At 40.8% G+C, this 14457-nt stretch overlaps 1 long non-coding RNA gene across 1 annotated transcript in view; it reads left to right on the top strand.

Annotated features, from left to right (window-relative positions):
• LOC133255739 (uncharacterized) overlaps positions 1 to 14457 on the top strand; it is a 16374-nt gene extending 1917 nt beyond the window's left edge. The window contains exons 2-4 of the long non-coding RNA XR_009739038.1: positions 8155 to 8249; positions 8642 to 8779; positions 14302 to 14457. This is a non-coding gene — a long non-coding RNA (uncharacterized LOC133255739). The remainder of the gene's footprint in view (positions 1 to 8154; positions 8250 to 8641; positions 8780 to 14301) is intronic.

The raw sequence follows: 14457 nt of genomic DNA, 5'->3' as shown, positions 1-14457 counted from the left end.
CATCAGCCCCTCTAGAGAAGTGAAAGTTGCTCAGTCGTGTTTTCAACCCCATGGACTATACAATCCATGGAATTCTACAGGACAGAATACTGGAGTAGGTAAGCCTTTCCCTTATCCAGGGGATCTTCCCAACCCAGGGATCAAACCTAAGTCTCCTGCATTGCAGGTGGATTCTTCACTAGCTGAGCCACCAGGGAAGCCCAAGAAGTGGGTAGCCTATCCTTTCTCCAGGGGATCTTACAAACCCAGGAATAAAACTGGGGTCTCCTGCATCACAGGCGGATTCTTTACCAGCTGAGCCACCCTGCCTGCAATGCAGGAGGTGTAAGAGACGGGGATTTGATCTGTGGGTTGGAAAGATCCCTGAAGGAGGGCATGACAACTCATTCCAGTGTTCTTGCCTGGAGAATCCCATGGATGGAGGAGCCTGGTGGGCTATAGTCCACAGGGTTGCAAAGAGTCGACATGACTGAAGCAACCTAGCATGCACGCAAGAGGTTGATACAGAGAACAGAAGAGTTAATGCTGTCAGAGGGAAATTAAGGAAGATTTAGATGTTTAGATGGAGGTTTAGATGGAAAAGACACTGTCTAAGCTGAATTTTAAAGGAATTTGACAAATTGAGTGGAAGGGCATGTGAAACAGAATAGTATGTCTCAAGGCAGAAAGCCACAAATATCATGACGTTCTGAAGGCACTATAAGCAGAGTGGTTCTGTTGCGGGGGGAGGTGGGGGCATGACATCACAAAGAGTCTTTTATGCCAGGCTATGCAATTGTATTCTGAAGCTTTTTTCAGTGCTTTTTATTTATTTATCTTTTGTCAGAGTATAATTGCTTTCCAACGTTGTGTTAGTTTTTGCTGTACAACAAAGTGAATCAGCTATATGTAAACATCCATCCCCTCCCTCTTGAGTCTCCCTCCCACCTCCCACCCCACCCCCGTAGGTCATCACAGAGCCCTGAGCTGAGCTCCCTCCTAAATAGCAGCTTCCCACTATCTATTTTATCCATAGTAGTGGTTAACCCGTTTGGAGGGCAGGAATAGAGACACAGATGTAGAGAATGGATTTGTGGATGCAAAAGGAGAAGGGGAGGGTGGGATGACTTGGGAGAGTAGTATTGTGAAGTTTTAATTGCTGGAATATTCTAACCTTACTGCAACAATTATAGGAAAGACTTTTCCAGCTGCATCAAACTGGCTTGTACAGCATGTCTGTTAGATACACATGTATGACCAGAGAGCTAATATAGGCTGTGAATAGGCAGACCTGCATTTCTATCCTGTTTGGGCATTTACTTAGTTAGAACACTTAAAGGCAAAGTTCCTTGGGGAAATTTCCTTAACCTCACTGAACCTCAGTTCCTTCATCTCTAAACTGGGATAAAAAGACTTCCTGCCTCACAGAATTACTATGAAGATGAAATGGGATAACACGCACAAAGCTCTTAGCATAGTGCCTTAATAACTGCACAATAAATATTATTATTGATGGATATTGATATTAATGATAAATGAACTATTTATAGTGAGCAATTAATAAGTGCTTGCTAAATACTATCTATTATTATTTTTAAACTGTGTTTCCAAGATTCCTCAAGCACAGTCTTGGCACAGGCCGCTCTGAGACATGAAATACATATGTTAATGGAAAGAATGTGTCACCTCTTGCCCCTCCAGAAGTAGCCCTGGAGAAGCACATTACCAAAGAGATGCTATTGATGTAAGGTGGGCATTTTATGAACAGTATCTGATTTGGTAAATGATGCAACTCTCTAGCTAGTAAAGGAGTAAGTCAGGCACCATTCAAGTCTCAGTACTACCAAAAGGCAAGATGTTCAGGCCAGCTGGGAACTTGCTAAAGCCTGGGATGAATATGACAAAACAAGCATTTATTCACATCTAATGACTGATGCTGAAGTTCCAATACCTTGGCCACCTGATGCAAAGAGCCGACTCATTGGAAAAGACCCTGATGCTGGGAAAAATTGAGGGCAGGAAGAGAAAGGGGAGACAGAGGATGAGATGGTTGGATGGCATCACCGACTCAATAGACATGAGTTTGAGCAAACTCTGGGAAATAGTGAAAGACAGGGAAGTCTGGCATGCCGTAGTCCATGGGGTCGCAGAGTCAGACATGACTTAGTGACTGAACAACAATGACTGTGTATATTGCAATTCACCTACTTTAAGAAACAGTTTGGGGGACTTGCCTGGTGATCCAGTGGTTAAGACTCCATGCTTCCAACGCAAGGGGCAGGTGTCAAGGAACCAAGATGCCACGAGGTGCAGCCAAAAAAAAAAAAAGAACAGCAACAATTTGGGATCCCCACTGTGTGCTACCGCCTCCACCTTCCAGACTCATGGGACCCAAGGGGAGCATGGCCATGGCCAGTGGAGCGAGTGGATTGCGCATAGGCTGCTACTACCTGGAGCTGCTGTGGAAACAATACCATGATGGCTACTTATGTTCCCTGTTGCTCCCTGCAGAATCCCAGAGCTCTGCTCTTGCATTGAGTGAATTCAATGCAGAACTAGATCAGGCTGGTTAAAGACTCAGTCTCTGAGAAAACAATTGGACTGATGCGAATGCAGTTTTGAAAAACAAAACAAAACTGTGGACTATATATACTGTGATAATCCACCCCATCAGTCTGTGGCTATTGAGCTGTGGAAGGTCTGCGCACCAGCAAAGCAGGCCCTGTTTCTGGGCCCCAGACTGACTTCACACAGCCCCAGCAAGGATGGAAAACCAGGCCCCCACACCGATCACTGAGAGGGAAAAGTGGATGGGAAGCTGCTGTCAAAAGACACCGATCACTGAGAGGGAAAAGTGGATGGGAGGCTGCTGTCAAAAGACATAATCTGATCAAAAATGGCTTCTAAAAATCATTGATGAAGAAGAAAAAAATTGGATGACAAAGTATACAATAACATGTGGAAACTGGAAAATTATGATGAAAACACACAGAGCTCTCTTCCTTATTTAACACTGGAAATACTGGGTATACAGAGCCTCGGTGCAGATCTCGCTGCAAATTACACTGGAAAAGCACAAGGTATTGTCATATGCTTAAGAGCAAAGTACTATCGGCCTTCTCAAAAGCTCAACGGTAAAGGAATCCCCCTGCCAATGCAGGTTTGATTCCTGGTCCAGGAAGATCCCACATGTCATGGAGCAACTAAGCCTATATGCCACAACTATTGAGATTGTGCTCTAGAGCCCAGGAGCTGCTACTACTGAGCCCTCGTGCCACAACTAGTGAAGCCTGTGTGCCCTAGAGCCCCATATTGGGGAACAAGAGAAGCCACTGCAATGAGAAGTCCTTGCATCACACACAAAAAGAACAATGTACTATCATAGCAGCAGAAGGATGATGTTCCTTCCCCTGGATATTTGTATGTTTGAAAAATACAACATGTGGTATTTCACAAGAGAACTTTCGACAGAAGAACCAATGATAAAAATGTGAGAGACATAATACATGTCATTACTAGCCAGGCACATTTGCACTTAAAGCATTCTGGGTCCTTTCACAAAAGCAAAAGTGAAAACTTCCTGCCTTTTATCAGGATGCTTTGGAGGACTATTTAAAGAAAATCCAGTAGGTGGATTTTAACATTTTCTACCCATCTTGGCATCAAAGGTGGCACTAGTTGTAAAGAACCTGCCTGCCAATGCAGGAGACATAAGAGATGTGGGTTCCATCCCTGGGTCGGGAAGATCCCCTGGAGAAGGACATGGGAACTCACTCTAGTATTCTGGCCTGGAGAATCCCATGGACAGAGGAAACTGGCTGCAGTCCACGGGGTTGCAAAGAGTTGGACACAACTGAAGTGACTTAGCACACACCCATCTTGACAACAGAAAAACACATTACTTTTATTATAATTGTGTATTTAGTCATAGAGAAAAAGATTTTAAAGTAAGTTTATGGTACTGAAAAAAACAATTTTGGTTGGAAAAAAACAAGACATGAAAAAGTGCTAACTACAAAGGAAATTTTTGATAGATAATACTGAAATTATGAACTTCTATTCACCAGAAGATACCATTGAGAGAGTAAAAAGACAATCCACAGAATGGGGTAAAATATTGCAACTCTTATATCTCACAAAGGGTTTGTAGCAAGTGTATATTAAGAACTCTTTCAAGGGACTTCCCTGGTGGTCCAGTGTTTAAGAATCCACCTTGCAATGCAGGGGATGAGAGTTCAATCCCTGCTCAGGGAACTAAGATCCTACATGCCGAGGTGCAACTAAGCCACAACTAGAGAGTCCATGCGCCACAACAGAAGACCCTGTGTGCCACAACTAAGACTTGATTCAGACAAAAAAAAAAAAAAAAAAACTCTTACAAATCAATAGGAAGTAAAGCAAACTAGGAAAATGGCAATTGATGCTTTGCAAGATATCAAAATGGGCAATAAATGTATAAAAAGGAGCTCAACTTCATTAGTCATCAGGAAAATGCAAATTAAAACTATAATGCAATAACACTACACTTCCATCAGAATGGCTCAAATGAAAAAGTATCAGCAAGTATGGGCAGCAACTGGAACTCTCATATGTCTTCTGGTGTGTAAATTGGTATAGTCACATTGAAAAGCTGCTTGGCAGTATCTTCTGGAGGTGAATAAGCACATTCCCTTTTCAATCTAGTGTGTGAGTGTGCTTAGTCACTCAGTTGTGTCCAACTCTTTTCGACCCCATGGACTGTAGTGTAGCCCGCTAGGCTCCTCTGTCCATGGAATTTTCCAGGCAAGAAAACTGGTGTGCATTGCCATTTCCTTCCCTAGACGATCTTCCGGACCAGGACTGAAACTGCATCTCATGCATCTCTTGAATTGGCAGGCGGATTCTTTGCCACTGCACCGCCTGGGAAGCCGTGGGTAGGGTAGGTGTGCAAAAGGACACCGTCCTCAGGTCCACCAAAAGACAGGCATCATACATGCCATGTGTGCTCCCAGCAGTGCTTTTTTTTTCTTTTTAGTACTTTTCATAATAGCCCCCAACGGGAAAGTACTAGTAGTTGGGTAGAAGAATGAAACTTATGGTAAATTCATGCAAAGAAATACTATAAAGCAATATGAGTAATCTACAAGCACATGAGAAATATGAATAAATCTCATAAATGTAATGCTGAGCAAAAGAAGCCAGACTTAAAGGGTACATAGGTATGATTCCACTCAAATAAAGTGTAAACCTAGCAAAACTAATCAGTGTGGTCAGAAGTCAGAAATATCGTGCCAGAACAACCCTGGTGCTCCAGTGACTAAGACTCCATGCTCCCTATGCAGGGGGCCCCGGATTCGATCCCTGGTCAGGGAACTAGATCCTGCATGCCACAACTAAGAGTTCAAATGCTGAAACTATATATAAAAAAAAAATCCTACATGCTGCAACTAAAGATCCCGCATGTCGCAAGGAAGATTAAAGATCCCACATGCCACAATTAAGACCCGGTGCAGCCAAATAAATAAATTAATAAATATCTAAAAAAAGAAAAATCAATCTTCTATTAAAAGAATAATTTTTAAAAAAGAGATACCCTTGGGAGGAAAATGACTAGGGACAAAGAGGGGACACGCAGGGGACTTTTGGAGTGCTGGAGATGTTCTATGAGTTCTAATACGCATATTATACTTTAATAAAAAGTTAGATACATATTTTTTAAAATCAAGAATCTTAAAAATGTATCTTTTGTCTTGGTAATTTCACCTCTAGGAATCTATAAAATCAGTATTTTATTGTTACAGATTATTCATATAACCTTATCTACTAGGAACTGTGCTACGTGTTTCACATACATTAACCTACTTGCTTTTGTGAACCAAAATTTTCCACTTGACTTCATAATTTGTTATTGCTAACATATAAATATAAAAGCTTTCTTTTTCTATTTATCTTTTATCAGGTCTTGACTGAAATTATTTTCATTCTAATAGTTTCGTTGGATGATTCTTGAATTTTCTAAGTAGACATCGTTATCATCTGCAAATGATGATAATTCTGTCTCTTCCTTTACAAAATGTGTCTTATTTCATTGATTAAACAGTTTTTTAAAATTTTATTTTTAAACTTTACATAATTGTATTAGTTTTGCCAAACATCAAAATGAATCCGCCACGGGTATACATGTGATAGTGACATCCTTATCTTACTCTTCACTTTCACGGAACAAACTCTATTGCCTTTTGTTGCATATGTACATTCATTTTCTTGTTAAAGAAGTTCCATTCTATTTCTGTTTCATCAAGATGTCTAATTTAGAATAGCCATATCAACTTCCTTCTTAACTTCTAGAATATGGTCCTTCTCTTTTCAAGCTATTTAATACAAACACTGCCTTAATGCATTTTCTATCGTTTAACTAGTTTTGCATTCCTGTAATAAAATGTTTGGACAGGAGACATTCTTCTTCTGATACGCTTCTAGGAGTATTTTGCTGTGGTCCATGCCAGGGTTGGAAAAGAACTCCAGACACGAGGCAGAATGAAAGGAGAATAAAGTTTATTAGAGTGGGGGACGGGAGAGTCGCTACTGGCACAGTAGGCCGGCTTCCTGATAGTCTGGGAGAGCCGACATTGAACATGGGTCCTTGGTCCATTATTATAGCCCAGGTACAAGGAGTGGGATAGTATACTGGGTGAGGGAAGAGTAAAGCAAATACCTTCTCCCTATTTGGGGTAGGAGGGGAAACAGGTTATACTGCTCAGGAGAGCCTAAAGATTCTTCAATAGTTAACAACCTGGGGGAGGGAAGGACGATAAAGTTCTGGTTTTTTTCTGTTCCTGTATTCCAAGATCCTCCTTGTTCACCTTGTTCTTTCATCTTTGGGACACCACATATTTGTTTTTATAGTTGGCCTGAAATTATTTAGAATCTTAAAAATATATCTACATGTTTAGATTTTTCCTCCTCAATTTTTATATATTATGGTCAAAGAACCTATCCTATAAGAATTCTACTTGAAAACTGCAAAATAAAATGTGTTGGAAAGCTCTGAGTAAGAAAAAAAACACTGCAAAATAAAATGAGTTGGAAAACTTTGAGTAAGAAAAAGAAGAATTTTACTTTTTGTAATGTTTACATTTTTGCCAGTTTTTCTAAATGTCCTATGGACAGCTAATAACATATGAGATACAAAATTTTTATATATTTGTGGAGGATATAAGATTCTAAATCTATTATATTTAAATTACTAATGACATCATTCGAGATGTTCTTATTCTTATTTTTTTCTGCACTTGATACAATATTCTCAGAGAAATGTTAATATGTCTCACTATGATTATAATTTTTTCTTTTCCCTTATATTTATTCTGATTTTTGCTTTAGGTATATTTGTTTCTTTGTTGTTAGGTGTCTAATGGTTTCTGATGTCTATCTTCTTTGTGAATTGTACCTTTTATCATTAAAAATATTTATCTTTGTTTCATTCAATTTTGTGTGTGTCTTGAGTTCTTTTCACATGTTAATAAATGCCATCCTTGCTCCCTTTTTGTCTGCATTCTTGTGGTATATCTCTGACCATTCTTTCAGACTTCATCTAAAATGTTTCTTAACAGCCTGGGTAGCTCAGCTGGTAAAGCATCAGACTTTTAATCTGAGGGTCGAGGTAAGTCCCTGTCTAGGCACCAAAAATTAAATAAACAAAATAAAAGGTCTCTTAACAATAACATTTAGGCTTTTTTTTGGGGGGGGGGCTCAATTTGAGAGTCTTTGTCCTTTAATGGGGGTATTTAAAGAATCTGCCTGCAATGCAGGAGACCCTGATTTGGCTTCTGGGTCAGGAAGATCCGCTGGTGAAGGAATAGGCCACCAATTCCTGTATTCTTGGGCTTCCCTGGTGGCTCAGCTGGTAAAGAATCCGCCTCCAGTGTGGGAGACCTGGGTTTGATTCCTGGGTTGGGAAGATCCCTTGGAGAAGGGAAAGGTTACCCACTCCAGTATTCTGGCCTGGAGAATGCCATGGACTGTATATAGTTTCAAAGAGGGTTTCAAAGAGTCGGACACCACAAAGCCACTTTCACTTTAACCTATTTACATAGGTCTAGATAGTTTGGGCTTATTTCTATCCTTTTATTCTTTGTATTTTTGGTTAATTATATATTCATGTTACTTTGTCCTATATCTCCTTATTTTTTCCAGAATGATCCAGCTTCTTTTTCTATAATGATGTAGAAGTCATGCATCTTGCTAGAGCTAAAAATTGATTTCAAGGCATCAACAGTAGCAATGAAAAGGTAAATACTAATGTTGGAAGACAGTAATGAAGTAGGCATTTTCACACATTATTGGTGGAAATGTACATTCTTATCCTACGCTTCTCAGTGTTTATACTGAGGGGGTGGGGGAGGTAACCCTAATTACGTGGCTTAAACCAGGGCTAGCTCAGCCTCATCCAAGCTACCAAACTGACGGATCAAATTTCCAAATGAAAAGCAAGGTATTGATGGTGAGAAAGGATGAAAACACAGTAGCTTGGCAACCAGTACCCTCTAAAAATTGTAGAGGGTACAATGTACAATGTACAAATGTCATTGTAGCACTGTCTGTAACTGAGAAAACTTGGAAGCAACCTAGGTGCATCGTAGGTAACTGGTTAAATTATGAAACATGTACACTATTCTTCCAGGGAGATCAGAAGAATCTTGATTTGGGACTTCCCTGGTAATCCGGTGATTAGGACTGGATGTGCTCACTGCCCAGGACCCGGGTTCCATCCCTCACCAGGGAATTAAGATCCTGCAAGCTGCACGACAAGGCAAGAAAAGTAAGAAAAATGAAAAAAAAAAAAATCTTGATTTGCACAGAGTTTTAGAAAATAGCAGGATCTCCAGAGGAACAGATAGAAGAATGAGAGGATTCTCGAGCTGTAAAGTCATGGAAAGTTTTGGGTGTTGTGCAATAAATGTCAAGTCACAGGGGAATTAGAGATTATAAGGAAGTTCCAGTAACTTGACAAGCAAAGAGAAAACTGACCAGAGGAGTGGATACTCGGAGAACATAAGTCGTAAGAGAGAGGGAGATGAGGGGGTAGTCAGGCCCTTAATTTCGGCCCATTCTGAAGTCTGGTTTTTCTTCTTGTCTGGGTTGTTATGTATATCACTTCAGTAGACCTCCTTTCCCCTGAAATAACATGAGTCCCTATATTCCTTGCAAGCAAAAGGCATGTCATGGAGATAAAATCAATGTATTTTGACTGTGAGAGCTTCTTATGACACATTTGTATTTTAAAGTTAGGAGGTAAGCTTCTCTGGTGGGATCAGTGGTAAAGAATCCACCAACCAATGCAGGAGATGTGGGTTCAATCCTTGATCTGGGAAGATTCCACATGTCACAGAGCAGCTAAACCCGTGCACCACGACTACTGAACGTGTGCTCTAGAACCTACTTGGCACAACTACTGAAGTCCGTGCCCCAGAGCCTGTGCTCTGCAACAAGAAAAGCCACTGCGATGAGTAGCCCAAGCACCACCAAATAGAGAGCAGCCCCTGCTCTCTGCAACTACAGAAAAGCCCCTGCAGCAACAAAGACCCAGCACAGCTAAAAATACATAAATAAAAATTTAAAGCAACTAAAAACAAATGCTCAGGTAAGCCCTTACCCTTATCTACATCTCTGATCTCAGTCTAGCCTGCTAATCACTATATCCCCTCTGTGTTCCTTTTATCCCTCACATACTTCTCTTACCAGAGTCTTCTTTTCCCCTATTTTTTAGTCTTCCTTCCATTTTCCCATTTTCTCTTGACTATTTTTATGATCTCAACTATTATCTTTGAGCCGATGATGCCCAGAGCTCTCTTTTGAGCTCCCAGCCTGTATTTCCTTGGCCCTCCTAGACATTTTAACTCTGCTGTCCTTCAGTCTCCCCCATGCAGCATGTCTCAGAGTTCATCTTTTTTCCAAAACTGGCGCTTCATTTTGTATTCAGTCAGTGGCCCCATCATTTCCTCGGGAGACCAGACTGGTGCACCTTTTTCTCTCCTCTTTCACTTGTCCCCACCCCCGCTTCCCCCAGTTAGCTGCTGAGTTTGGTCACTTTGTATTTGAAACATCACTGCATTTGACCCATATCCCTCTTCCCCACTGTCACTCCTTCTGCTCAGATCTGTTGAAAGTTCCCTCAGGGCTTTAGTTTTTCTAAAACTAAAGAAAAACTCCCATGTAAATATATACCCAGGCAATTAAAAAAAATCTGTGTGTAGGCTAGGACTGCAGAGAGGCAGGACAAGGCCAATTATTGTAAGAAATGTATGTCTAGAGATAGGAAAAGTTGTTAACAATTAGTTGGGGGTGGGATTTCCTGGTGGTCCTGTGCTTAAGACTCCATTCTCCAATGCAAGGGGCCTGGGTTCAATCCCTGGTGGAGGAGCTAGATCCTACATGTCACAACTAAAGATCCTGCATGCTGCAATGAAGATCGAAGATCCCACATGCCACAACCAAGATGTGGCGCAGCCAAATAAATATTTTTTTTAAATAAATATTTTAAAAAAGAAAAATGTTAAACAAAAAGAATCAGGGGGTAAGCCTGAAAAGGGGTTGCTGCCCAGGTGCCTCAGTGGTAAAGAATGCGCCTGCCAATGCAGGAAACTCGGGTTCTATCCCTGGGTCAGGAAGATCCCCTGGAGGAGGAAATGGCAACACACTCCAGTATAACTGCCTGGGAAATTCCATGGACAGAGGAGCCTGGCGGGCTACAGTCCATGGGGTCGCAAAGAGTTGGACATGACTTAATGACTAAACAACAACAAGCCTGAAAAAATAACTGGAACAGCAATATGACTAAGTAAGAGAGTAGATAAGGCTCAAAACGAAGACAAACTGGACACAGAATATTTTTAGTAAGCTCAAGGAACACTGTAATGTTTAGTAGTGGGGAACTGGATAGCGTAATTTAATTTTGGACATAGCACTGGAGAAGCTGGAGGTAACAGGCTGCATTAGAGGGAGTGATGCTTCCATATAGTTCATATGGAATGGGCATAAAGAGAGGCACGGAGCATAGCCAATTTTGGCCATCTCCACTTCTGTCAATGTTGACAAACTATACAAAGCTTAAGTCTCATTGGTTTGGCTAGCCAACACGGGAAAAGAAAAGTGAAATCATCCTTCCCAGGTGAACCTGCATTTTCTGAGCCCCACAGCACGTGAGAATGGTCAGTTGTTTAGAGAGCTCTGAGTCAACAACCCCAGACCTAATCTACCTGCACACAACTTTCCCCATTCAATTCCTCCTACCTATGTAAACAAACTGACCTGAGCAAATTTCAACTCTCTTCCCATTACTCTTCAGCTAAGACATTTCACTAGCTTCCCACAGACTTAAGAATAAAATCTCAATACAATCTTTAGCTTAGCTTTCAAGTAAGTATGATAGATATAAAAGCAATAGATTTTGGCATAGAAGACTTGGGTTCAAATACTGGTTCTGACAACTATCTATGGGACCTTGGTCAAATTATTTTAATTCTCAGAGCCCGTTTCCTTGACTGTAAAATATGGATGATAATTTCACACAGCTGGTGTGAGAGATAAATAAGGTACCATTTATCCAGTACACAGAACCTTGATCAAGAATATCCTCCTTTCCTTACTTTATCACTCAGCTTCAGCCTACTTTTTCTAAAGTAATTTTGTCAGTATTTCTCTTTATGCACTATTGTACTGAGTGCTGTGCTAAGTCGCTTCAGTCGTGTCTGATCCTTTGCAATCCTATGGACTGTAGCCTGCCAGGTTCCTCTGTTCATGGGATTCTGTAGGCAAGAATACTGGAGCGGGTAGCCACTTCCTTCTCCAGGGGACCTTCCCAACCGAGGGATCAAACCTATCTCTTAGGTCTCCTGCACTGGCAGGCAGGTTCTTTATTATTTTGCTAAACTCTCCCAGAGTCTTACTGTCCCTCCCAGGTATCCTCTCTGGATGTCCCTCCCCTTCTACCTGCCACTCACAAAGAATCAGCAGGTAGGGCAGGCTGGGATCTCCCGGGTCTTTGAAGTTGAGTTCCAAGGAGATATGCCCAGGGCTAGGAATACAGCAGTAAATACAGAATTTGCCTTTAAGGAACTTTTACACTAGTGGAGAACTCAGACAAATGGACAGGCAATTACAATACTGAGATAAGTGCTTTGATGGAGAAAAATTTAGAGGGCTATGGTATCTTACCCAAATTTGAGAAGCCAGAGATTGACAGGGTGGTAAAATGTAAGTTTAGACATTCAAGTAGGTGGTGGGAGTGGGAGGTGGGAAAGGCCTTGAGGGAGAGGGAATATGGTAGAAGTGAGATCATCATGGCACATTTCTCCTTAGCTATCCCCATAAACCCTATGCTCAATATGCCATCTTCTTCCACACCTCTGTGCTTTGCCCATGCTCCTTCCCTGCCAACTCATGTTTTGGAAGCCAGCTCAAATCATTTCCTCTTGGAAAGACTTCCTCAGGCAAAATTAGTCATTCCCGCCTCTCTCCTTCTACACTAATGATTCCACTTTATGAGCCAAAAATCTGGATACACTGTCTGACAGTGAATTCTTTTCCTGATAGATAAACTAATTTTATTAGATGCTATAGATATTGTGGCTCAGCTGGTAAAGAATTCGCCTGCAATGCAAGCGACCTTGGTTCAATCCCTGGGTTGGGAAGATCCCCTGGAGAAGGGAACAGCTACCCATTCCAGTATTCTGGTTTAGAGAATTCCATGGACTGTATAGTCCATGGGGTGGAAAAGAGTCCGACACGACAACAGTTTTCACTTTCATAGATATGGAAGTTAAATCATATTTTATTTATCTAAGTTGTCTTTAATAAAAAGAAAAAAAGAGAAAACAATCATATATAATACATATTATCTGTGTCATTGTTTTTGTTATTCATATAAGGGATAGTTAGGGAGTTTGGGATGGACATGTACACACTGTCAAAATTGATGGCAATGTAGTATATATACAAAACTGAACAGTTTATAATGTTAAATAACCATTAATTTTAATTTTTGCTACTATTACTGCTAGGCTCTGAATATTTAATTGGACTCTGATGATTTTTTAAAAATTTTAATGATTGTCTATTACTTTTCTGATTGTCTGATATACTTGTCAGAGAGGGAATAATTGGAATATGTTTAGAATGCTGCTGCTGCTAAGTCGCTTCAGTCGTGTCCAACTCTGTGCGAGTATCTCTCAACAATAATCTCTAAGTATTTTCATTAGTAATTTTTACAGTCTCCTTATTTGGGTCCAGCTTCTTCATTTTGTGGCTCTTTTATGTAAATTACTTCTCTCTCCTGACATAGGTTGAGTATCACAGAAAGGGGAGTTATGGCACTTGCCCAGTCCTGAAACCCCACTTTGACCTTGCTCTCACCTTTAACTTGCTTTGAACTCTCCCCAAATTATTGATCCTGAAAAAAAAAAAATTATCGATCCTGTGGGACAGCTACCTGATTATGAACTTGGTTCTTCTGACAATGGTTCTTGGATCTCCTCCCTAAGTAATTGGGTAATAGTGGTACTCCTAACTGGTGGAGTACTCAGGCATTTGTTAGTGAGGATGAAAATTTAGGTTTAAGCAATATAGAAATTAGTGTAAATATGCAATATTAGGATCTGAAACCGAGAGATCTAATTTCTACTTCCTTTGCTACAAGCTCTGTTCTATTAAATAGCGTAACTGACCTTCTAAGAGGAATTTCTTGATGAATCCTGAAAAGTTAAAAAAAGTGAGAGATAATATTTATCTGATTTCCCAACGTAAGGTGTGTATGATGGTACTGCTTAGTCCCTTCAGTTGTGTTCGACTCTGTGCGACCCTATGGACTATAGCCCTCCAGGCTCCTCTGTCCATGGGATTCTCCAGGCAAGAGTACTGGAGTGGGTTGCCATGCCCTCCTCCAGGAGATCTATCCAACTTAGGGATAGAACCTGGGTCTCCTGCATTGCAGGCAGATTTTTTACCACTGAGCTACCAGGGAAGCCAGTGATCCATGTATATATAACTGCTAAATACCTGGAGAAGGGAAAGGCTACCCATTCCAGTATTCTGGCCTAGAGAATTACACGGACTGTATAGTCCATGGTGTTGCAAAGAGTCGGACACGATAGAGCAACGTTCACTTTCACAGGTACCTAAAGCCTAGATATAAGTGATCGTGATTTTTAAGAGACTTTTATTTTTAAAAGTTCATTTTCCTGATCTTACCATTTTTCTAATTCTAAAATGCAATTTTATAATTAAAAAATTACCTACTAACCAAATAATGCCTCACAACAGCACTATTTTTATCTCCTTTTGCAGTGAGGGATTCAACTGTGCTCTGATAATCCAGTGGCGAACAAAGAAGACAGGGTCCTTGATTCAATAAATATCTGTGTTCTCACTGATCAGCCTTCAAGCCCCTTGACCTCTCTGCTTCCAGATACCCACTTTTCCTGGATCTATAGCTCTCTTCCT

Source organism: Bos javanicus, chromosome 10, assembly GCF_032452875.1.
Source record: "Bos javanicus breed banteng chromosome 10, ARS-OSU_banteng_1.0, whole genome shotgun sequence".
In the NCBI taxonomy this organism is placed as follows: domain Eukaryota; kingdom Metazoa; phylum Chordata; class Mammalia; order Artiodactyla; family Bovidae; genus Bos; species Bos javanicus.
This window is presented reverse-complemented; position numbering and strand designations above follow the sequence as displayed.